Here is a 23,216-nt window from a genome sequence, read left to right as displayed (position 1 = left end):
TAAGAAGTCAATATTTTAGTATGGCCACAATTACACTGTGGAACTCCTTGCCTATTGATACCAGGCAGCTGCCTTCACTTGTATTCTTTTTGGCACCTGGTAAAAACACGTTGGTTTAGACAAGCCTACCCAGATATTGAGAATGTTGACGTTTCTTTTAAGGTTTTTGTTTATCATGGATTTTAATATATTTTTTTGAATGTTTTAAATTGTTGGTTTTTTAACCAATAATTTTATAGTTTTATTCTTTTGTAAATTACCTAGAGGTGGCTTTTGTTTTTGTTTTCTGCAATCAAGTAGTATGTAAAATTTTAAAGGTAAAGGTAAAGGGACCCCTGACCGTTAGGTCCAGTCACAGACGACTCTGGGGTTGCGGCGCTCATCTCACTTTATTGACCGAGGGAGCCGGCGTACAGCTTCCGGGTCATGTGGCCAGCATGACTAAGCCGCTTCTGGAGAACCAGAGCAGTGCATGGAGACGCCGTTTACTTTCCCACCGGAGCGGTACTTATTTATCTACTTGCACTTCGTGCTTTCGAACTGCTAGGTTGGCAGGAGCTGGGACAGAGCAACGGGAGCTCACCCCATTGCGGGGATTCGAACTGCCGACCTTCTGATCGGCAAGCCCTAGGCTCTGTGGTTTAACCCACAGTGCCACCTGCGTCCCAGTATATAATTTTTTATAAAATAAATAAATAAAAGAAGCTGGTGGCTTCCATTTCTTCAGTTTTCACATGGCACCTGCCAAAATCCCACTAGTAAATAGGCTGATGCCCCATTCTCTGTTGCATCTGGCCACTCTGCATGTGCACTTGGTAAGTGCTGAAAAGCGCTTGGAAATAAATAGGATGACCGGGTTTCCTGTATGCCTGCCCAGTCTGCTGTCAAAGTGCTAACTGCTGATGGACAACTTTTGCACATAGTCCTGTCTACATCCAAATGAGGAAGCAATAAAACCTCCAGAGAGGTATAGATGATAAGGTATGGAATCAATGGGATTTCTGTATAGCTTCCCCCTTAAGCATGAAAACTGGAGCCACAAGCGACTCATTTACCTGCTCTTGTTTCAGAATGATGTCTGGAACCACTCTGTGTATAGCTCCTGCAGAGGAAAACAAAGACCTATAATAAAAGATGTGACTGCTCTGTCCTTTCTTGAGTGCATAATCAGCATTTCTGCCAGAGTGGGAGAACAGTCACCTTCTGCGGAGTTCCCCCTGCTTTGCTGTGAGGTAGAGCAACGCCAATGCCTTGATATTAGCAGGCTGACAAATGGCTGGTATAGTGACATATCTTCCATCAGTCAATAGTGAAAATGTGTTTATAGAGTTCTATGTTTCACTCACTTCAGAGTAAATAATTGGTGTGGCCACTCTATGTCTTAATCGCTTCCATTCAGCCGCTCCAATTGTTGGCCGTGCTCCTATTTCTGTAGTTCTTTCTGGTAGCTCCATTTATTAATTGGTAAAAGCAGCAGCTACTAAGAGTCTTGTGCCACCTTGAAGGCTAACAAACATTGTGGCATGAGCTTTCTTGGGCCACAGTTCACTTCATCCACTGTTGTTTTTGGAGCAACATGGTTCTCCCTCTGGAAACACGTTAATTGGCAGTTTCATATGGCAAAGTGCTTGTGTGGCAGTGGCTGCTTATAATTTCAGCATGTGCGACCTGTGGCCCTGTGGTAAGCTGCCCCTTGCACTAAGCGACTGTGTGTCTGCAACTGCAAGGGAAAGGATAGCAGATTCTTGGGAAACCCCAACTTCTCTGTGTAGCTGGTTATCAACTCCCCATGTGGATGCTTCACTTCAACAGTGGCTGCTAGATAAAGTTTCATGCTGATGACAGGAAGTGGAGGAAGTGGTCCTATAGCAGGTGTGGTGAACCTGTGACACTTCAGGCTGTTGGACTTGAACTCTCATCATCCCCAGGAGGTTGGGGAAGGGGCTTAGCTCAGTGGCAGAACATTTGTTTTGTGGCCAAAAGGTTCAACCTTGGCATCTCTAGGTAAGGCTGTAACCTCTGTCTCAAACAGTGCAGAGCCCTTGCTAGTCAAGACATACCGGGGGTGGGGTGGGGGACTGGATCTGGCAAGAGGGCCAGACCGTTATCTCCCCCACCTGCTGTGGACCAAATCTGAATGGTGATGTCAAGGTGGGAGTCGGGTCTGCAGTACAAAACAGCTCAGGCCTAGTGATCACAGCAACTCTTCCCAATTTGTCTTGCCCCAATGAGGCACTTGCAAGGACTGATGGTCTGCACCTTCCACTGTTCTCTATGGCTCATTCTCCCTTAGGTCCTTCCCCAGCAACCTGAGGCTCATTTGTCTTGTCTCTCTTTGCTCTGCCCTCTTCTTTCCTCTTCATGTTCTGGGAGACCAGGGAGAAGGGGAGCTGATCATGGAAGAAGGAGGAGACCCTCTGGTTACTTCAGCAGCCTGCCTCATCTCTGCCTCTTGGCTCCCCTCCTCTCTGGCTTCTGCCACTGATTCTGGACTGCTCTCTGCCACAGCCTCTTCCTGCTCACTAAACCCTGTTACTTCCGGCACCACCTCCACCCAGTCTGCTCCGCCTTCTACCTCTGACCACTCATCATCACTCTACCACCAATCCCTTGGCTCTGGGAATTCTTTCCTTGGGGGTTCCCCAACTGGCGCCTCACACCACTTCTCTGCATCCAGCCAGTCTATGACAGGTGAGCACCTCAAATCACCTAATATCACAACGACATCATGAAACTCTCTCTTTTTTTGCCCACATGGATTGAAAACAGACCAAGAGGACAAAGCTGCACCCTGCAATCAATTTTCACAGGACCCAACAACCACCTGATTGCAGAGCCCTTGTGCAGAGCCCACTGGAAAATGCTGCACAAGACCGGGCCATCAGCTGATGGCTAGGTCTTGTGCTTTGTAAGGAGCTTCTAATAGTTTGGTGCTGCAGAGAGCTTTGCAGGAAATGCCGACCTGCTGATCTGAAGTGTGTGTAAGGCCTCTTCAGCTAAACCAGGTCTTTACTTGCTTTGCATCTGATGTCTTATATGATGTTAGGTGCAGGGCAGGTGAGTGCTGCTTGGCCAAAATGAACTGGGGGTCAAATGAGGGTCAGCCTGGTGAGCTGAACTGATGGAAACAGTACTGAGCTAGTCTGACACAGCTTCCTGTACTCTCAGCCATAATGACCAATGGTTAAGGATAGTGGAAATTGTAATCCAGTAACATTGGGGGCGGTCACAGTTCCCTACCCTTGTCCTATAGATTACAGGGAGATGTAGAGGCAAGGAAGCAGCACTCCTGTTTCTCTGTAACATTTACTTCCATCTTCAGCCTTAACACCCTAATCCTAAGCCCACTTCACATTGCTCCCCCCTTCTCTCAAACAGATAATAAAACGCATTGCAAACCGTGTGTGTGTCTGCATGTTTCGAGTCAACACATACTAAATGCACTGGATCTAGCCACCTTTTCCTGAATAAAAGTCCGCTACCAACTCTGTGCACATGGCAGTCTCCAAAAAAAAAAGGCACCTGTGGTGAAGAATGAATATTCTGACGTTTTCGAACCTTTTGGTGAAGGTGAAGGGGGCTTGTTGAGAACATTGCTGTGAGCAGATGGACCCCTGAAACCATCTGCTATCCAAGCAACTAAATGTTCAATGATGCATTACGAAATTATTTAGCTCTCAAAGAGCCTGAAAGTAGTTAGCAATGATGGCATCTGTACTGAGAGCAAACAACCTATTTATATATGATCTATCACTTCATAAACTGCTTGGAGACCATCTTTTTATTTTTTTTTTAATTCCCTCCCCCCCCCTTCCCCACCCCCAAGATGCAGTAGTCATATTGACTCCTGATGTATAAAACTGCAGAACAATACAGACATCAGCCATTGGGTCTTTAGCAGATTCAGATCTTTCCTCCTCTACAAATAAAGTAAAATAAAATAAAATAAAAATCAAGAATATATTTTAATACATTGAGCATTTTCTTTCTTCAGCCGGGTGTTTTTGGAGGAGGGGGGTGAGGTGGCCCAGGTCTTTGTGCTGTGCTTGAGCTTTCTTGTTCTTTTCCTTTACTTTTTAAAAACTGTTGTTATTTTTTGCTTACAAAGTAGCTAGGTACATTGCCCCTTAATTTGCCCAGAGGCATCTATGCATATTGACTGGCATATGCAAATTTGTGTCATGTGCCTAGCAATCCTCCGGGCTATAATCGTATTAGGGTACCTTCTCCCATCCCGTTCCTTTCCCCCCCAGAACCATGATCTGGGAGAGCTGTTTGTCAGTGATACGTCAATATATACTGGTTCTTAAATTCAAGCCATAACTCTTCTTTTTAATTTCCTTTTCCCTCACTGCATTTCTCTCAATCCCATCCCATCTCTCATCTTACCTCCAGCGTACTTCAAACAGAGGCCTTGATGCACTAGGAGCAAAAAATAAAAAGGGAGAGACTGGGGGAAAGCCCCCACGGAAAATGCTCCCTATATATAAGACTGAAACAATACCTGCAGCATGATTGAAACAAAAGGCTCCCGTGTGCAGCTGACTCATAGCGCCCATCGCTTCCCTTTCTTGAATACCTGTCAATCAATCACCAGTCAATCACAGGAAGGCCCAATCAGCCACTTAATGACAGCCAGATGGCATCTACTCCCTATGAACTGTACTCCTGAAGTCACACACTTGCTGCCGATAACTAGCAGCGTTGCCTGTCCTGCAAAGTAATGAGATGTTTTTTGTATTCAGGCTAAGTTGTAGTGCCTTGCACCTCTGACAGGACAGCCCCGCGAACAGAATACAAGGCCGTTATTGGGCTGGCATTGTTTGGCCTTTCGTGACAGAATCAATGGTGGCTTTATAAACATTGGTGCCCTTCCCATCATCCACCTTGCATAGACATCAGTCAGCTTCACTGGAGAGTAAATATGACTTGTAAATAATGTGGAGATAGATAGATAGATATATAGGCATTTGTAATTAAACTACGCAGACCAGACAGAACCAGGGTACCTACACAGAGTCTGACGTGATGTCTTTCATGCTGGTTTACCAACGATTTCAACCTTGACCTGAAGGGAACACTTTTTCTTCAACTGATCGGTAATTTAGCCTCTTTGCTTAGTTCTGGGGCTCTCTTGTAGTGAATTATGTATGGTGCTTCTGTGGTGCAGGCCTCTGTCCACAGAGAACACAGCTGAGGCTGTTAAATAGCTCCTGGAGACCTTAGTTAAATACAATTCCAAACGATTCCCTTCAGCCCTTGTTTGTATCTTTCCAGCTCTGCGGGGGCTTTGGCTGTGTACACATTAGCGGCTTAAAAAGCAGTTCTTTATCTCAATTTGGATAGAAGCTGGTTTGGAGGGAAATGCTTAAAAATGCAGTATTTCATAAGAAACAACAGGAGAGGTACCGGATATGGACTGTGGCTAATGTCATTTGCATCCTACTTCCCAAACCAGTGATGGGAGAGCACTGGATGCCAAGGAAATGGAGTGTGTACACAGCCTTTTTCAAAGAAACAAACAAAAAACCACTGTACTTTAAAGTCATTACTTGCCCCTTTGAACCCCGATGGTGAATTTCTGGGAAGGTCCTAAGGGGGCAGATTTCCTTTTACAAGAAGAAAATACATAAAAGAGCCTCCCTGAGCCACAGCGCAACATCCTCCTTTTGGTAGCAATCAACTCATAGGTGAGTAGGATTGAACAATGTGTGATACATCAAGCCAGCTGCAAGTCTTCAGCAGTCGAGCCTCATATGATATCTCTTCACAAGCTCAATAAACCTATTGCTTTAATCGTCTCCCTAGGACCAGGATATCACAAGGCTGTAGTTAACTTGGTGGGTTACAATTTTGTGCAAGACTCCTGCAGAGGAAGTCCATAGGAACCCAGAGAGCATTTTCTGTTGTTCACCCTTGGTGCCTTCAGCCACCAATGGGAAAGGGAGGAGCCCAATGGCAAGCAAGCAGAGGAGGCCTTGACTCTTCCTCTGGTGCTGAGGGAAGAAGTCTTGGTGATGTTGCTCCCTCTGATGAATCCAGGGACAATGGCATTTCCCTTCTGCCGTATCTCAGCTTTGCCATGTCCAGTTTTGCTTTGCAGTTCACACAAGCACAGGATGTTTTCTCCCACCCGAGGCTGTCTTTTGGGGAGGGAGAGAGGGATGGTCCCTTGTCACTCAAGGGCAGGCAGGTTTGCATCCATTAAGGGTGGAATGTAAATGGAGGCAGGTCCCCTGTGTGAGAAGCGGAAGCCCTCCCTACGCTCTCAGCACTGGCTGCTGGAATGCAGGCCAGGGAATCTCATTAGGAACCTAATACAAAAAGGGCACATAGATCCTGGGTTTGCAGGGGGAGAAATCAGATTAGCTTCATTACTTTATTCTGCACCTCACAGCGCTTCTGCCAGTGGACAATTACATTAGATCAGAAAGGAGATCAAAAGGCAAAATCTTCCTGGAACGCCGCTTTTCATTGTCTTATTGGTAGTGAGGTGTGGAGGTGGGGATAATTCATGCAGATAGAGGCCACATCCACTATTGCTAACAAACAGGTTTGGGATAAGCCATTATTTTAGAAAGAGGGTCTGTAAGAAAGAAAGGAAAAAACGTTACTGCTTCATCTGCTCAAACTGAGAATCTCATGGAGGTGTTAGCCTTCACAGCAATACATTCCCTCAAAATTTGGCCACACAGCTTTATTAACTCATTGTGCATTTTTGTAGGTGTGTAAATTAGCATTACCTCTCCTGGTTTTCAATTAAATAAAAAAATTATCTCCTGCCCCAAATGAAAATAGGCCTATCTTGTCAGCTGTGGTACTAGTCTTACCAAGAAGAGAAAGACACATGGCCCACAATACACAATGGTTTGTACTACAGAGTACAGCTGGAAACCCGTGACCAAATAATTGTGGGACTTAATTCTGACTAGATTACAAAAATAATCTAAATTTATAACCCATTGGCTTCGTAGACACAGTGCTCTGATGCTTCTAGCTGGGAGCCATACCATAGTCAGAGCAAATTCCAAGACCTTACTTGGAAAATAAATACAACCCAGATGGTTAAGAAAGCCCAACAGAGACTCCATTTCCTCAGATTATTGCTGAAGAACGATGTCAATCAACATTTGATGATCTCCTTCTACAGGTCAACAATAGACAGTGTCCTTTCATACTGCATCACGGTGTGGTGCACTGGTTTGACATCAACTGATAGGAAGTGCCTACAGAGGGTGGTGAATACAGCACAAGATATTATGGGCTGTCCCGTGAATCCGCTGGATGAAATAGTGGAAGAACGTTGCCTCAGGAGAGTGAGGAAAATTCTCAGGGATGATTCACACCCTGGCTGGCACTTTCTTGATCTCCTGCCCTCAGGCAGAAGATATAGAAGCATGATTAGTCGCACCAACAGGGTAAAGAACAGCTTCTATCCATGGGCTGTTAGGCTGCTGAATGAAAAGATAACAACAGGGCAACTGACTTTCAGGTTTGGTGGGTGTGCGTCAGTAAACAAGGGGAATTAAGACTAAGAGAGCTGAGTGGGGGAGGTGCTCATGTAATCTCACTGTATACAAGTTGTACAAGTGACAATAAAGTATTTTAAAAAATAATAATTCAAATCCAATTCAATAAATAAATGACATTAGTATCCTATGTCTAGAATGAGAAGTGACTACTCATGGGAAAAATATGACAAGCTTTGTGTGGAAAAATGCCACCTTGTGAGGTTGTTATTTAGTATTTGGCTATAGCCTTTCCACCACATGCTGCTCAAAGTGGCTAGCTGCAATAAAATACAAGCGCAAAAAAAACCCCCTCACAACCCCCCCAAAAGAATAGGTAAAATACATTAATAAGACTAATTTTTTAAAAAAGAAAAGCTTTCCTTTAAAAAGGAATGGCCACAATCAATCAGATTGTGATGATGATTTCATTTATGAATCTCTTCCTATGAGGCATTTCAAAACATATCATATGAGGCTGAAGTTCTATCTCAATAAAAATGCCTATGGAAGATCGCCAGGGAGAGAGAGGGTCAGGCAGCAGTTCCAAAGCCTAGCAGAAGAAACAAAAAAGCCATCTCTCAAGTTCTTTGCCAAAGGTGCTTCAGATATTGGTGGGACAAACAAAAGAGCCTCTCTGATAGATCTTAAAACACACTGGTCGGTTCATATGAGAGAATAGCATATTTCAAATTGTAATAGCCAACACTTAGAATCATGCCTGAAAATTGACAGGCAGGCAGCGAAGCTGTGATAACCTGGGAGTCACATGCTGGCTTCAGTCAATTGTCTGGTTGCAGCATTCTGAAGCAACTGGAGTTTCTAAACACTCTTCAAAGGCAGCCCCATGCAAAGCATGTTGCAGTTGTCCAAACAAGTTATAAACTAAAGCATGTCATTGTGGACAGATCTGGTAGGGGCAGGTGTAGTTTATGTACTGTCCTTAGCTATGCAAAAACATTCCTGGCCACTGCCAAACCCTGGGGTTCAAATTGCAGGCCTAAATTGAGGCGTATATTTGCACCCCATCCAAAGATCTGCCTTTCTACTGAACGAGAACATGTCTATCTTGTTCATATTAATCGTCAGTTTGTTTGACTTCATTGATTGCTATGTGGGAGGGTGGAGGGAATTTAACCAGCAAGTTCTCTTAGATAGGATAAAAACCAAACCAGCCTCAGAAACCCTTAAAAAGGAGGGAGATGAAATCGCTGAGGAGGAAGCAGAACAACAAAACAAAGACAAGACAGCTCAAGGCAGTCAATAGCACAAATAATTCAAGAAGAATAAGGAACCATTTTTTCCCTCTTCTCCACCGACACACACAAAAATCTATATTGTAAAATATTACTGACAAGAACGTCTGTTTTACAGTCTATCAAATCATTTCAAAAAGCCTTTAAAGGGCGAGATCTCTCTAGTAATTTCAAGGGACATCAATATCTGCAAATTTTATGCTGTGTCTGATAAACCCACTTGAGCTGAGAGGGATGCCTGAGTGCCAGATTCCTTCCTCTACATTCAGGGGTTTTGAACCTGCCGCCTGACAGATGCATTCTTGTGGCCGAATTTAAGGCGAGTATCAGGGAAAGATCAAAGGGAGAGAAGAGTGAAGGGGGGGGACAGAGATAAAAGTCGAAAGAGTGGTCCTCACCCCTCTTCCCCCAGAAGCCTATTGGGCAGGTAGGAAGTGGAATAGGGAGGTAGGGGGCTGTCAGAAATGGGGAGAGAGAGAAGGTGGCATAAGAAAGAAAGAAAGAAAGAAAGAAAGAAAGAAAGAAAGAGGCTCCGTCTGTACATTTTAAGCAAAAGGATACTACTTTAAAAGTAATGGCTTCCACCAAAAAAATCCTGAGAATTTGTAATTTGTTAAAGATGTTGAGAATTGTTAGGAGACCCCTATTCCCCCTAACAGAGTTACAATTTCCAGAATGCCCTGGGAAGAAGTACTGATTGTTAAACCATCCTGGGAATTGTAACTCTGTATGGGGTCTATGCCTGTTGTCTTTGTCCATGGAGTTTTCTTGGCAGGGATACTGGAGGAGACTCTTGAGAGTCCCGTGGACTGCAAGAAGATCAAACCTATCCGTTCTTAAGGAAATCAGCCCTGAGTGCTCACTGGAAGGACAGATCCTGAAGCTAAGACTCCAATACTTTGGCCACCTCATGAGAAGAGAAGACTCCCTGGAAAAGACCCTGATGTTGGGAAAGATGGAGGGCACAAGGAGAAGGGGATGACAGAGGACGAGGTGGTTGGACAGTGTTCTTGAAGCTACCAGCATGAGTTTGACCAAACTGCGGGAGGCAGTGGAAGACAGGAGTGCCTGGCGTGCTCTGGTCCATGGGGTCACGAAGAGTCGGACACAACTAAATGACTAAACAACAACAACATTGGGGTCTATTAAAAGCTCTGAGCACTCCTAACAAGTTCCAGTTCTCAGGATACTTTGTGGAACGCCATAACTGTTTAAAGTGGTATAATAGAGCTTTAAATGTACAGTGCAGATGAGGCCAAAGGCAGTCTTGTGGTCACAAGGTTGTGTCCCTGGCAGATTACTCCCAAGAGAACACAGCTCCTGACATAGAAGAGGTTCCCCACCACCCCTGATCTAGAAATTCCCCTCACGTGCCCATCCTTTCCTGTTTCAGAAAAGGAGCCCATTGCAAATGCCTTCCGTTTCCTTGCCCGTTAACTTCTGAGCTGACAGAATATGAAACAGGGTTTAAAGGCGAGATGTTCTGACAAGGAGAATTCCTTGTTTAAGAGCTCTAGTCATGAGGCACCCTTAATTAAAAATTGTATTGATTTCTCTCTTCCCTCCCTACTTCCTACTCCTAATGACAGGCACTGCTCTGGAAGTCCCATTGTTAGTCCGGTTGACAGTTTAAGTAGTGAAACAAAGGGCATTTACACAGCACTTAGTGCAAAATTATTACTGATTAAAAAGTGATTTATCATGGTAATGGTATCTGCTTAGACTTTGGTGTATATAACACACACACGCACACACACGCACGCACACACACACAAATGGAAGTGAAGAACAACAAAAGAGTGCCCCATTCACTTGATTCCGGATCCTTAGCCGGATGCAGTTGTTGATGGTAGAGATTGCTCACTAGATTTCAGAACAGTCTCTGAGAGCCAAGGTGATACTGTAAGGTACATACTAGGTACTCCCCTGCAAGCATATGCAGCAGTAGCCAAGCACAGCCCTACCACTGGGCAGAGTGAGGCAAGTACCTCCAGTGGCAGAGGCTAGGGAGTGATAGTGAGGTGATGGAGGGTAGCGCTGTGTGTGCCGTGCCCCCTGCCCCCTTAAGCTAGCCTCCTCAGAACAGGTTCAACTGCTAGTCTGTACATCAACAATACTGAGATGGACCAGTGGTCTGCGTAGGCATAAGACAGCTTCCTATACTCCTATTACCAAATACTCCTATTACCAAATAATGGAGGCGTATAATTTGGATAAAAAAATTGGCTTCCAGGTGGAAAAATCAAAATTGGAAACAGAACTGTTAGATCCCAAAACCAAGAACTTGTCAAGAATGTATAACTTGCTGTTGAAATGGAACACTCAGGATGAAACGGTGAAATCAACTATGATTAAATGGGCACAAGATGTTGGACATAACATTATGTTTGCTGACTGGGAACAGTTGTGGACCACAGGTATGAAGTTCACGGCATGTAATGCCTTAAGAGAGAATATAATGAAAATGATTTACAGGTGGTACATGACACCAGTCAAGCTCGCAAAAATTTATCACTTGCCCAATAATAAATGTTGGAAATGTAAAAAGACTGAAGGTACATTTTTTCACCTTTGGTGGACGTGCCCAAGGATTAAGACATTCTGGGAGATGATTTATAATGAAATGAAAAAGGTATTTAAATATACCTTCCTGAAGAAACCAGAGGCCTTTCTCCTGGGCATGGTCGGCCAATTGGTGCCAAAGAAGGATAGAAGAAGGATAGAACTTTCTTTATGTATGCCACAACAGCAGCAAGAATACTTATTGCAAAGTATTGGAAGACACAAGATCTACCCACCCGGGAAGAATGGCAGATGAAGGTGATGGACTACATGGAACTGGCGGAAATGACTGGCAGAATCCGAGACCAGGGAGAAGAGTTGGTGGAAGAAGATTGGAAGAAATTTAAAGTTTATTTACAGAAACATTGTAAAATTAAGGAATGTTAGAAGGTTGTTGGAATGAAGTAATGTGGTTTTAGCAGAAATGTTATAAAGGATTAAGAAAAAACAGATTGTCAATTGGTGAAAGGAGGGAAAGTAAAGTTACATTATATTAAGATAAATTATAGGACAAAAACTGGGAAAGATGGAAAGGACTTGCTGAAATAGCTAACTGAACTAGAATACAAAAAAGGGAGGTGTGAGGAGGTCAAGGAAACAAGCAAATGAAAGATAAGTTATGGGAAGGTTCATTGTGTTTTTTTTAACTGTTTTTAATTTTTTGTTTTTCTTTTCTTACCTTTTTCCCTTTTTTTCTTTTTCTCTTTTTCCTTATTGTGATGTGTTGTTTTGTTTTTGCTTAATATGGTGTTTTCTATTTTTCCTTTTTGTAACCTTCAAAACTTTAATAAATATTTTTTTTTAAAAAAAAGACAGCTTCCTATACTCATATTTTGCATTCCAATGCTAAGTCCTGGCTCAGCCCAGCCTTTCTACCTGTTTTCTACTACTTCTTACATTGGGAGGCCAACACAACAGCCTCTTTGAAAAAGGGAAAAAGGGAATGGGATCAAAACTGATACATGAATTAAACCATCATGGCTTTCTCTTTTTGCCACATTCTTTTTATTCTACTGTATGCCAAGGATGGGAACCTTGTAGCACTCTGGACGATGTTAGGCTCCAACTCCAGTTGGCTTCAGCCAACAATGTCCAGCAATCAGGGATGATGGACGTTGTAGTCAAACAACATCTGGAGAGCCACAGCTTTCCCATCCCAGACATGTGAAAACAATTGCCTCACTTTGCTTAAAGAAGCAACAATCCACACAGCTTGATGCAGATAATTTATCACGCATATAGGATTGGGGTTCATTCAGTTGACTGGACTTAGTACTTCTCTTGCTAAGGTGGCCGACATGTGACATATATCCTACTTCACAGGCTCTGGCCCAAGACAGGAGGACTATCCATGCCAAGTCTGGTTTAAAGATAAATAACAATAAAAGGAAGAGCCAGGGCTCTGAAGTTGCCCACTGACCATTAGCACCTGCCTTGCAGACTTAGCAGGTATGCAGGTCACCTGATCACAGTATTTCCCACTATGCTGAGATGTACCATATTTTTCGCCCCATAAGGCGCACTGGCCCATAGGACGCACCTAGTTTTTTGGGGGGAAAATAAAGAACCCCCCCAGGCGCAGGGCTGGGGTGGGAAGCTGTCCCCCAAGCTTGTGGGGCTGGCGGCGAAGAGAAGCAGGCTTCTCCCACCGCTAGCCTTCAAACCAGGTCAGGGGACAGCGGGAAAGGCGCGCTACGCCTCTCCCTCTATCCCCCGAGTTTGCGGGGCTGGCGGCGGGGAGAAGCAGGCTTCTCCCGCCGCCAGCCTTCTAACCAAGTCGGGGGACAGCGGGAAAGATGCGCTGCGCCTCTCCCGCTATCCCCCGAGTTTGCGGGGCTGGCGACGGGGAGGAGCAGGCTTCTCCCCACCGCCAGCCTCCAAACCAGGTCGGGGGACAGCAGGATGGCGGCGTTCCGCCTCCCCGCTGTCCCCCGAGCTTGTGGGGCTGGCGGTGGGGCTCTCCAGGCTTCAGCGAAAGCCTGCATTCGCCCCATAGGACGCACACACATTTCCCCTTCATTTTTGGAGGGGAAAAAGTGCGTCCTATAGGGTGAAAAATACGGTATTTCATCCCCTTCTTTGGTGATGCATTCCCCCACCCCACTCTTCCTAGGACGGATCCACTAGTAGCACACTGTAATTATGTACATTTTGTATGTGCTGAAGAAAGTAGCTGTATAAATGACAGCTAATTATGAAGAACTCTTCTGGGCATTAGTATCATTCTACCTGACTACTTTTAATGCTGTATACCTAGGCAGCTATCGCAGCAGTTCATTTCACAAGAGAATTATACTGCTGACCCTTCAGAATTAATTTACAGAAAAGCATAGCAATCCTCAGTGTAATGGAACAACCACCCATTATTTCAAAAATAAACTGGGGCACAATCCAGCCACCTGTAAGTTGCTTTGAGTCCCCTGGAGATCAATGGGAAGAGATGAGTGCTTGACTTATAGTTATTTTTCCTTTGTATTATCTCCATTTATCCAGGAAACTTTCAAGTGATGTTACAGATATCCACTGTGAACCAGCAAACACAGGTTTGGGATTGATTGATTAATTGATTTACAGTATCTATGCTGGGGTCACCAACATGGGTGTCAAGTGAGCCTGCTAGTATCTGTTTTCATATTATTGTGTGTTGGTGGCGAGGGTCAGTCTGTATGATGTCCCTTCTATTTCCTGGGATCCTGAATCCAGCAAAGGTTAAAATCTAGAGGAGGATTCTGTTGTTGAACTGGTCAGGCAAGTTTTGTTGTGAGTTGACATATGTCCGGAATATCCCGAACATACTCAGATTACTGTAGCCCCCCCTCCAAAAATAGCTTAACAACTTTCCCAAAATAAAGCAAAAGCTCAACAACTTTTCTGTCCGGATTTTCACTTTTTGAAACATGACAACCCTAGAGTTAATAGACCTAGGTATCATCATTAGAACAACAAAAGAAGTTGCTCTGTGCCAGAGGGCAAATGGATGGGCTCCACCCTCACCTGGTTGGTGGTGAGAAAGACGAAAGCCAGAATGTGTGTGAGTTGAGAGCTAGAAGCTGATAGCTAGAGAGACTGAACCATTCTTGATTTCTGCTGGAATCCAAAGCTATGGGGGAAGCAAGACTTCAAATAAGAGCAGATTTATTTTTATTTTATTTTTTAAAAAACATGAACATTAAGATTAAAATACAGAGACAAAGCAAATCAGATCAGCACAGTAGGCCAAATAACTGTTTCAATAAAGTAGAAGTTTCAGCAGCATAATATTACGACAAAAGTTACGGTAAGTAAAATGCAATAAAGCAATCTAGTTATTTTTGCACTGTTTTAAAAACTATTTTAGACACCCTTATATGTTTGCAAATCATATTGGCATGCATGTAAAATGCATAGATTTGTTGCTGTTGTTAGCAGTAGTAGTATTTCTGAAGCAGGAGGAAAAGTCATGCCTTTTTAAATACAAAAACCTACTCCTTTCCCTGTGACTTAGCAATGTACAACAGTGAATCAAATAGTGCAAAAATCTACGGTCCAGGCATGCCCTCCAAGTGAATCTATGCGATCTGTTTTGACATAGCTGAAATCCAATTTATATTACCAAAGGATCTGGCAAAGTCCTTTAAATTTGGCATCAAGATACTAAACAGGATCTAAACCAAATGAAACAACCAAATTGTTCATAGTGGCAATAAAACCTGCACATTCATCTTGAGTTTCAGGACAAAACAAATGTGCCATAAAACGACCAAAGACAACAATAAAAAGGAACAAAAAGAAGCATCAATTAAATATAATAGTGTTTTTTTAATAAAGAAAAACTAAAATAGCAAGCACCGCAATGCCTCCCGGCAGTAGGAACGAGAGTGCAGGTGAGATCTTTGCCAGAGTCAAAGCCCTGCTGCCTGTGCTGTGATCTTTCAGACTAATTTTCTTAGCAGTCTGCATCTTTTTCCTCCCTTCCTCGTTGACAGACTGCGGCTGTGCTAGTGAAGTGGCATTTATTGCATAAGCAGGTGTCCTAGTGGAGATGCAGGTGTTCTCTCCTCATTCTGGCATAATCTAGTCCTATGGGGATAAATAAAGTTGCTTCTCTGTAGAAAATATTTTCTACGTGCCCTTGAAGACAATGCTTGAAATTCTAAGCGCCTGATTATGCAATGGCATCTGAATGGAGCTTGGCCACCTGAGTGCTGATTTCAAGCAAAGGGAGCCGTGAATTCGCAAAGTGTTAGCCAAAGGCTAAAGTTGCAGTCCAGCACTGTAAAGCGCAATTAACCAGTGCAATCCAATGTGCACGGAATGACGTCTTACAGTGTACAGTGGTACCTTGGGTTAAGTACTTAATTCTTTCCGGAGGTCCGTTCTTAACCTGAAACTGTTCTTAACCTGAAGCACCACTTTAGCTAATGGGGCCTCCAGCTGCTGCCGTGCCGCCAGAGCACGATTTCTGTTCTCATCCAGAAGCAAAGTTCTTAACCTGAGGTAATATTTCTGGGTTAGCGGAGTCTGTAACCTGAAGTGTATGTAACCTGAAGTGTATGTAACCTGAGGTACCACTGTACACTGGTGTTTATTCTCAAGCGTCCATATGGTTGCATCCTGAAGCAACAAGCCTATGTAGACTGCATGATTAATGTAATATTTAATTTGGCGCTGGACTTGGACTATAACTTCCCTAGTTGTTGATGGCTGAGTAAGAGTACCCATTTCCCTCTGCAATCATGGGGAGTGGTAATTGCAGCCTCCTTGGCCATGGAAAGTATGCACTTCGTCCTCCTGGTCTTGGCATGAAAGGAGGGGTCACTTCCTGCTCCTCTGGTTGCACTAACAGCTGGGAATCACTTGCAAGGCTCAGTAGCCAATCGTAGGTGCTGAGGAGGCGCAGCTTTAGAGCAGACCTTAGAAAGAACTTCCTGTCTCTGGTCTGATCCCTGTTCTGGGGTGCAAGTGCCCTCGGTGGCATGTAGGGCCTTCCACGAGCTTCAGCTGGTAACCCAGCTCTGACGTCATCTGGGTACAGTCTGGCTTTAGTCGTTTATGCTCTGGTAACTTCCAGGTTAGACTATTGCCATGCATTGCACATGGGTCTGCCTTTGAAGATGGTCCCAATATGGAGAACTGTTCATGTTTACACAGCACAGAAGTTAAGGCAACATCCTTTGGTGTATGTGGATTGGTTCCAATTGTTCTATGAAGCTGAAAGGCTTTTGTTTTTTGGTCTTGGAATATTTTACAGCATGACCTGAAGTGGCACTTTATTATCTTTTAGTAGCGAGTAGGTAACAAGCAATGAGTCTTAGGATCTGACAACATTTAATAGACAAAATGCAGCGGTAATTAGTATTTGAAAGCTGAGAGCTTGTGAAGTTTTGTATCTGGAACCTGGCAAAAGAAAAACAACGGAGAAATATTAACATGTCAGAAGCATTTAAATCTGGAAAGCGGAATGAAAGGGGTCACATTCAAACTACGAATGTGAGTTCAGGATTCAAAATTCGGAATTCAGAATTTGAACAGTGGGAATAGAAAATTTGGAAACATACATCTCAGCCTTCAGCACTGAGAAGTAACTTACATAAAAGGCTTTCCACATGCTGCTAGATCTCCATAAAAGCCAATTGTTAACAACATGAACCCAATTCCCCATTCTGCCCACCTTAAGTGTGCCTTCCCATTCTTGCTAAAAACAAGGATGACATTCTTTTCCATCCAAGAAAAGTCTCTCTCCCCCCCCCCCCCCATTCATCATCATATCCTACACTTTGGCTCTTTGGTTTATTACAGGGAAAGTTAGGATTTGTCCATAGGAAGAGAAGGAGGCAGATATACTGTTGCCTAATGTGCTCTTCCCTGTATCTCATGAGTTCCCATGTGACCAGCTGGAGGTAATGAAAGGTAGGAGAGAAGCGGCTTGATAGGATTACCTAGGAATTAAACCCGTTCTTCTTTACCTTGCTTCCCCGGCCCCCCTTCTATGGGGGTTTTTCCTAATAGGCTTTTGAGCGAGAAGACAGAAGGAAGGAGTAGAGGGCAACTTGCATTGTGGCAGATTGGAGCAAAAGTAAAAAACTGCCCAGGCTGGGGGCAGGAAGGAGAAAGCCTTCTTTCCAATGGTTGCTAATGGCCTGCGGAGGAGCTGCACAGCAGTCATTTCACAGATAGTATGGCAGGTCACCGCGACAGATGTTCCCAGCATATGTGGAGAATTAATTACCCACTAGTAAACAAAATCTGTGATGCGGAGAGTCATTTTATCCAAATTTCTTTCGATTTTGCTGTTATTAGGAGCTTAATTTTTCTTGATCAGCCAGGCTCTCTTGAATTAAAGCGTTCCTTAATGGGCTGCGCCGAACGTTTTCTGAAGTAAAGTGTGGAGCGAAAGTGGTAAGGAGGAGGGGGCTGGGGTGAGAGAGATGAGTTTAACTGGAGATGAGTTGATTGGGATGCCACAGTGAGCGATTAGGAAATTATTTGATTAAAAGGCTGGGTACTGTTCATATAGGATTTTTTTTAAAAAGTATTCTTACAGCCAACCTGTATCCAATAGCATTTTCACTCCATTTGCTGCGTATTATGAAACAGCTGGAGCCCAGGGGGTACATTATAATGTTTCAAGAGGAAGGGCTTTGGAAGGGAAAATGGCTGTGTTTTCATTCGCTGTCAATATTCGGATGTGTTAATGTCGGGGGACCATATTGTGCCATTGAATTTTAAGCAAAACTCTATTTAAATCCACGATGAAATTGGGTTAAAAAAAAATCAATGGCGGTAATAAAGGCCTTGCAACATTAGAATACTATTCATATGTTCATGACCCAGATAGTGGAGCAGCAAGGCCAGGAACCACATGCTATTTCTCACACACTTCCAACCCACTCCTTATGGTGAAGTAAAGCATGGATAGAAGCAGATTGTCAAGGGACAATGAGAACTGAATGTTCTGAGGCAAAGGTTGTTTTACAAGTGTGAGTCTCCTTCATTCTATGGAAAGGATGCAGTTGTGTTCTCAGTCCTCTAAGCAAATTTGCACACGATCTTTCCATTCATGTGCTGAACTTCTGTTTCCCCAAGAACATGATTCTTCTTCTGAATTACTGTGTTGTCCATGTTTACTCTTGTTTGGCACTACCACGTAATGCTTGGTGAGTGCTTGACACAAAACAACGTGCCAAATCTCCACAAAATGGATGTGGGTAGTTGGCCATATTTGACTTTGAAGGTGATTATGGAGTTGAAATCTGTGGCTCTTATCAGTGCTATCTCTGCATATTCTAAGGTATTCATTTTCATTACCAACACTTGTTTGATACATTCTTTGGCGTTAAATACCATCTTATAGTAAGTGTCTTTCAAGCCGTAACGTGCTATAAATCTCATATCTGTTTTCCAAAGCTTTTCCCAGGCAGCAATATCTATCTTGAGTCCAACATCTTTTGCCCATCATTGTTGTTTTAACCATTTCATCCTTCGTTTCCCATGCTAGTAACAGTTTATACGTTTTGGAAATTAATTTCTCATCGTTTTCACGCAAACTAACTTCAAAGTATGACCGTTGCTCAGCAAATCCATTCTTTAAATCCCTTTTATAAATTTCATTTAATTGGCAATATTGAAACCAGTTGCTCACTAGGTTTCGTATTTCATTAAATTTTCAAAGCTTACATTCATTTTCATGGTTACGACGGCAGCTCTGATCCAGCTGCTGTAAGCAGAGCCTGCAATTTTGTGCCTACTATTCTACTTGCTTCCTCCCCGTTACCACTTGTGTCAAGTTAGCCAGAGGGCCTGGTTACCTTCCTTCCATCAGAAGGAAAAGGAAAAAAACAGAACACAGTGTTTGTGTGCGCTCACACAAAGGGGCAATGAATCCACTACTGACTGACGGGGGGAACAAGTTAACTTGGGAAGGGAAGTGTGGTACTCCTGCAGTGCTCTTAGGTAACTGTAAAGCTTTTTAGGGTTTCTCACTGGTTAATCAACTGAAATGGTAGTTGACTAATCTACCTAATAAACCTTATTTAACAAGCTAGCAATTCTATACCAACAGAAGTGAAGGACAGTGAATTTTCATCCGGTATTTTAACACTCCTTTGGCTGAAAGATCACCCAGATGAGATAGAGAGACCCAGCAGCATGAAGGCTGGTACAAATCATAAGACACTTAGTTACAGCAGTGATGAAGAGAGGAAACAGCATGCCTGAAACCAAGGATACTTTTTATTTTATTTCTTGCTCTACTTATTGATTTCCTGTCTCTGTTTTTACAGGCTTGACCCATCGCAGGAAACACAAAATTCCTTGAATAAAAAGGGATTTGATATATAACACCAGCTTGGGTTATATTTCTACTGCTAGAGTCCACATATTTATACGGGTAAAAGCTTATTGCACCTGCTTCCTCCGGCATGCTCATTTTAGGGGCTTGCAAAGAATCCATCACTCTATCTTTCAGTAGAGAATCATCAAAGGCAATTTAGATGTTCATGGTGAAATTCTAGCTTACTGGTTTCAAGAAGCCAATGAGAACGTTGCTGTTGGCGGCATTGAGTGAGGATTACTATTCAATTCAGTGTAGCCTAGGAAGCTGCCTTATAAGGAGTCAAACTATTGGTCCATCTAGCTCAGTATTGCCTGCACTGATTGGCAGCAGTTCTCCAGGATTTTTGACAGGGGTCTTTCCCAGCCCTACCTGAGGATTCAATCTGGGACCTTCTGCAAGCCAAGCAGATGCTCTTGTGGCACAGGCAGAGTTAGGGAAGCATGACTGGTTTGCCCACACTGGGTGCCAAGCCAAGAGGGCATCACAGCAGTCACAGAAGAATGACCTAGAACAAAAAGTGAGAGCTGGGGAGCACCGAATTTTGGCATCACAGAGGACACCGCTGAAATGTAAAAACACAAGGCTTCTGGTTCCGCTCTGCCTTAATGGAGGCAGCCCGGGTGGGAGATCGTAGGAAAAACTAGGATGATTGAGAGTAAATCATCCTTGCAAATTCCCCCCAGGGACAGGGAGAAAGCAGTGTGTCTTGGTACCTGGATCTCGCTCCAGCATGCAATGTGTGGGGCAGGGAGGTGCTGGGTGCAAAAGCACTTCGCCTGGTGAAAACCCTCCAACTCTGTCATTAAGAAGCAGAGGTTCTCCTGTTAATTAGCGCTTAATTGGACTAAAGGACATGCATGTGCGAGAAGAGATGAGATCACAAACTGCGGAACAAACCAGCTGCAAGACTTTAAGGTTTGAATTTGAGATAAGACTTCAATCGGTGCAAAAGACGTGGGTGGGGAGGGGAGCTTGTGGTATCTTTATTTAAAGTTTACTTCTTTACATTTATGATTCGCCAACCCTCCTCTGAATGTTAGTTCAAATTATATTTGTACAAGTGAGGGTGGACGAAATTGGATTATAAATATGGAGTATAACATCAAATGGAACTGTGTGGGTAAAAAAAATAGGGGAAAGGGAGCTAAGCTCTATTTTGCAAAAGGTTTACTTAGAGCTGACGCTTCCCTTTTTTATCTTACAAAGCGAACTGAATAACGCTAAGAGAACTTGGAATTTAATTTAATTGGAAGGATAATCAGCTGGAAGGAAGGATGAAAGGTGTCTGTGAGCTGCCAAGGAACTGATAAGGTTATTTACTGAGTCATCTGCAGTTCAACAGACCGCTCTTTTTCCCAGGCTGAGAGAAAAAACGGTGACAACAGTTTATTTACTGGGACAGAGTGACCTTTGCAGTTATTAAAGTTCTCAGTGCAAAACAACAAAGCACGGGACAGAGCGATGGAGAAATTTCTGGAACAACAATGGGATATCAGCTTCGCCCAAGGCATGATGGATAACAGCAAATTGGGGGAAAGAAAGACATAACATCTTAGAAGGACAGGAAGAAACACCATGGGCAGAATAATTGCCACACACAGGAAGAACAAGGATATAGTTTGAGTTCCTCACTCGAAATTTTATAACTCATTTAATGTGTCAACACGAATAGAATTTATTCCTATTGCAGTTGTTGTACAAGGGATAATTATTATGAACGGAATGTAATTGAAACTAATCAGATTTTGGAACACAGAAACAAAGAAAACTGTCAAATCATCAAATCTAGCATGCAGGTGGCCACTTTAACTAAATTGTATAATTTGATACTTGAATGATTGATATTAATAATTGTATTATAAATTGATATTGTTATAATGAGGCTATTATTGGACTGTAATTGAAAACTAATACAAAATTATTCAAAGAAAAGGAAAGAAAAGAAATTTGAAAACACAAAGTCTGCTTCTGGAAGGTTGCCTGGAAGAGAATGTGCCCCTACGGCTAAAAAAAAATTCCCACCCCTGTTCTAGGGGGGACATGGAAATATTTAGAAGAGCAAATGATCTTCACAATAGTCCTGTGGGCTTTTCCTTCCTGCTCTCCTCCTCTGTAGCACGGAAGAATCTCAGTGCACGGGAAAGAGACTTTGAAGTTGGCTAAGATGTAAATTTGAAGTGATTTGGAGGAGGACAAGCACCTCCTCCAGGTCTGCCAAAATGACGAAATGATGGTTGCCCTGCAAAAGTAATATAAATGATTAGGTGTAAGTCAGATGGTAGAAAAATGCCATGCCAGCAAGTTAAGGGGAGAGCAATGTAAACCAAACAGTCTACTAACACTCAGTGGTCATTAACTGCCCCCCCCCACAGGTAAGATAGGCTGTCCCCTGGATTCTCTTAAGTGCTGCTTATGCCCAGAAAATGCTTAGTTCAAGAAGCATCTTGTATGGACTTCATCTGCTCTCATTTATTATTCCCAGCAATAGATGATTAGACCAATTCTCTGATTAATCAAAGGCTCACTTTGTCACCAGCTGTGTGAGACCAGAATTTTAAATCAAACGCCAAAGGCTGGAGCAGAACAATCCCGAAAAAAAATTAATTTTTTGCAAGAAATATTTAGCAAATAAAGTCTAATTTTATTTTCCACTCAAAGTTCGTTTCACAGCCAGGCGTCATTTATCCCATAATTGTCCACTTCAGTTCCCGACACACAACCCCCTCCCTGCTTGCTTCTTCAGAAACACTTCATATTGCTAACTGCTGGAAAGAGCAGGCCTGCATCTCCTATGTGTGCAATTTTCATGTGGGGACTCAGTTCTTTTCGTCTAAACACATTTTGTAAAATTTCTTTTCTCTTTCTTTCTTTCCTTCTTGCCCTTCCATATCTCCACCCTGTGGGCCCATCTTTGCCTCTCCCAATCTTTCCTTCTTTCTTCCAGTGTGGACTTTGTCAACAACAGGTTTTTAGTTGTTGCTGATGTTGTTTACATTTGGATTGGATGATGTTTACATTTACATGTAAATGTTTACATTTACATTTGGATGATGACATAGAATGGATATATTAATTTAATATACTTACCTGAAGGGCTCCAAGCGACTTACAACATATTTTATACATTTATATTAACACATCATGCCACAAAAATGAATATGGAAATGGAACTACCCCTGTAATGGCCAGTTTGGCACTTCACTAATAACAAAGCAAGGGCCTGAGGAAAAGAAGATAAGTCTTTTCCTGGAGCCAAAAAGATGTTAGTGAAGGCACCAGGGAGGCCCTGTTGGGGAGAGCATTCCACAGATGGGGAGCAACAACTGAACAGGCCCTCTCCCTTGTCACCATCCTCTGAGCTTCCCTATGATGGTGTGCCTGGACTTATTAAATAATTGTAACAATCATACTGGGGTGACGGTCACAAATATAGTGATTTGGTTCATACCAGGGTGTGCAGGGCGTCTGAACATTTATTTAAAATAATTTTTATACCTCCTGCCAAGGCAAAAGTCTGCTCAAAGGTGATGAACTGAACTGATCTTTTGATTATGATTATGATTATGATCATCAATA

The 23,216-nt window shown here is 43.1% G+C and overlaps 1 long non-coding RNA gene across 1 annotated transcript in view; it reads right to left on the bottom strand.

Moving 5' to 3' along the window:
* Positions 1-6,360: 6,360 nt before the first annotated feature.
* LOC310758930 overlaps positions 6,361-23,216 on the bottom strand; it is a 33,521-nt gene continuing 16,665 nt past the window's right edge. The window contains exon 2 of the long non-coding RNA XR_014546106.1: positions 6,361-6,586. This is a non-coding gene — a long non-coding RNA (uncharacterized lncRNA). The remainder of the gene's footprint in view (positions 6,587-23,216) is intronic.

This window comes from Podarcis filfolensis, assembly GCF_964270895.1.
Source record: "Podarcis filfolensis genome assembly, chromosome: 3".
Taxonomy (NCBI): Eukaryota; Metazoa; Chordata; class Lepidosauria; order Squamata; family Lacertidae; genus Podarcis; species Podarcis filfolensis.
Note: the sequence above shows the minus strand (reverse complement) of the source record. Positions and strands in the feature narration are given on the sequence as shown.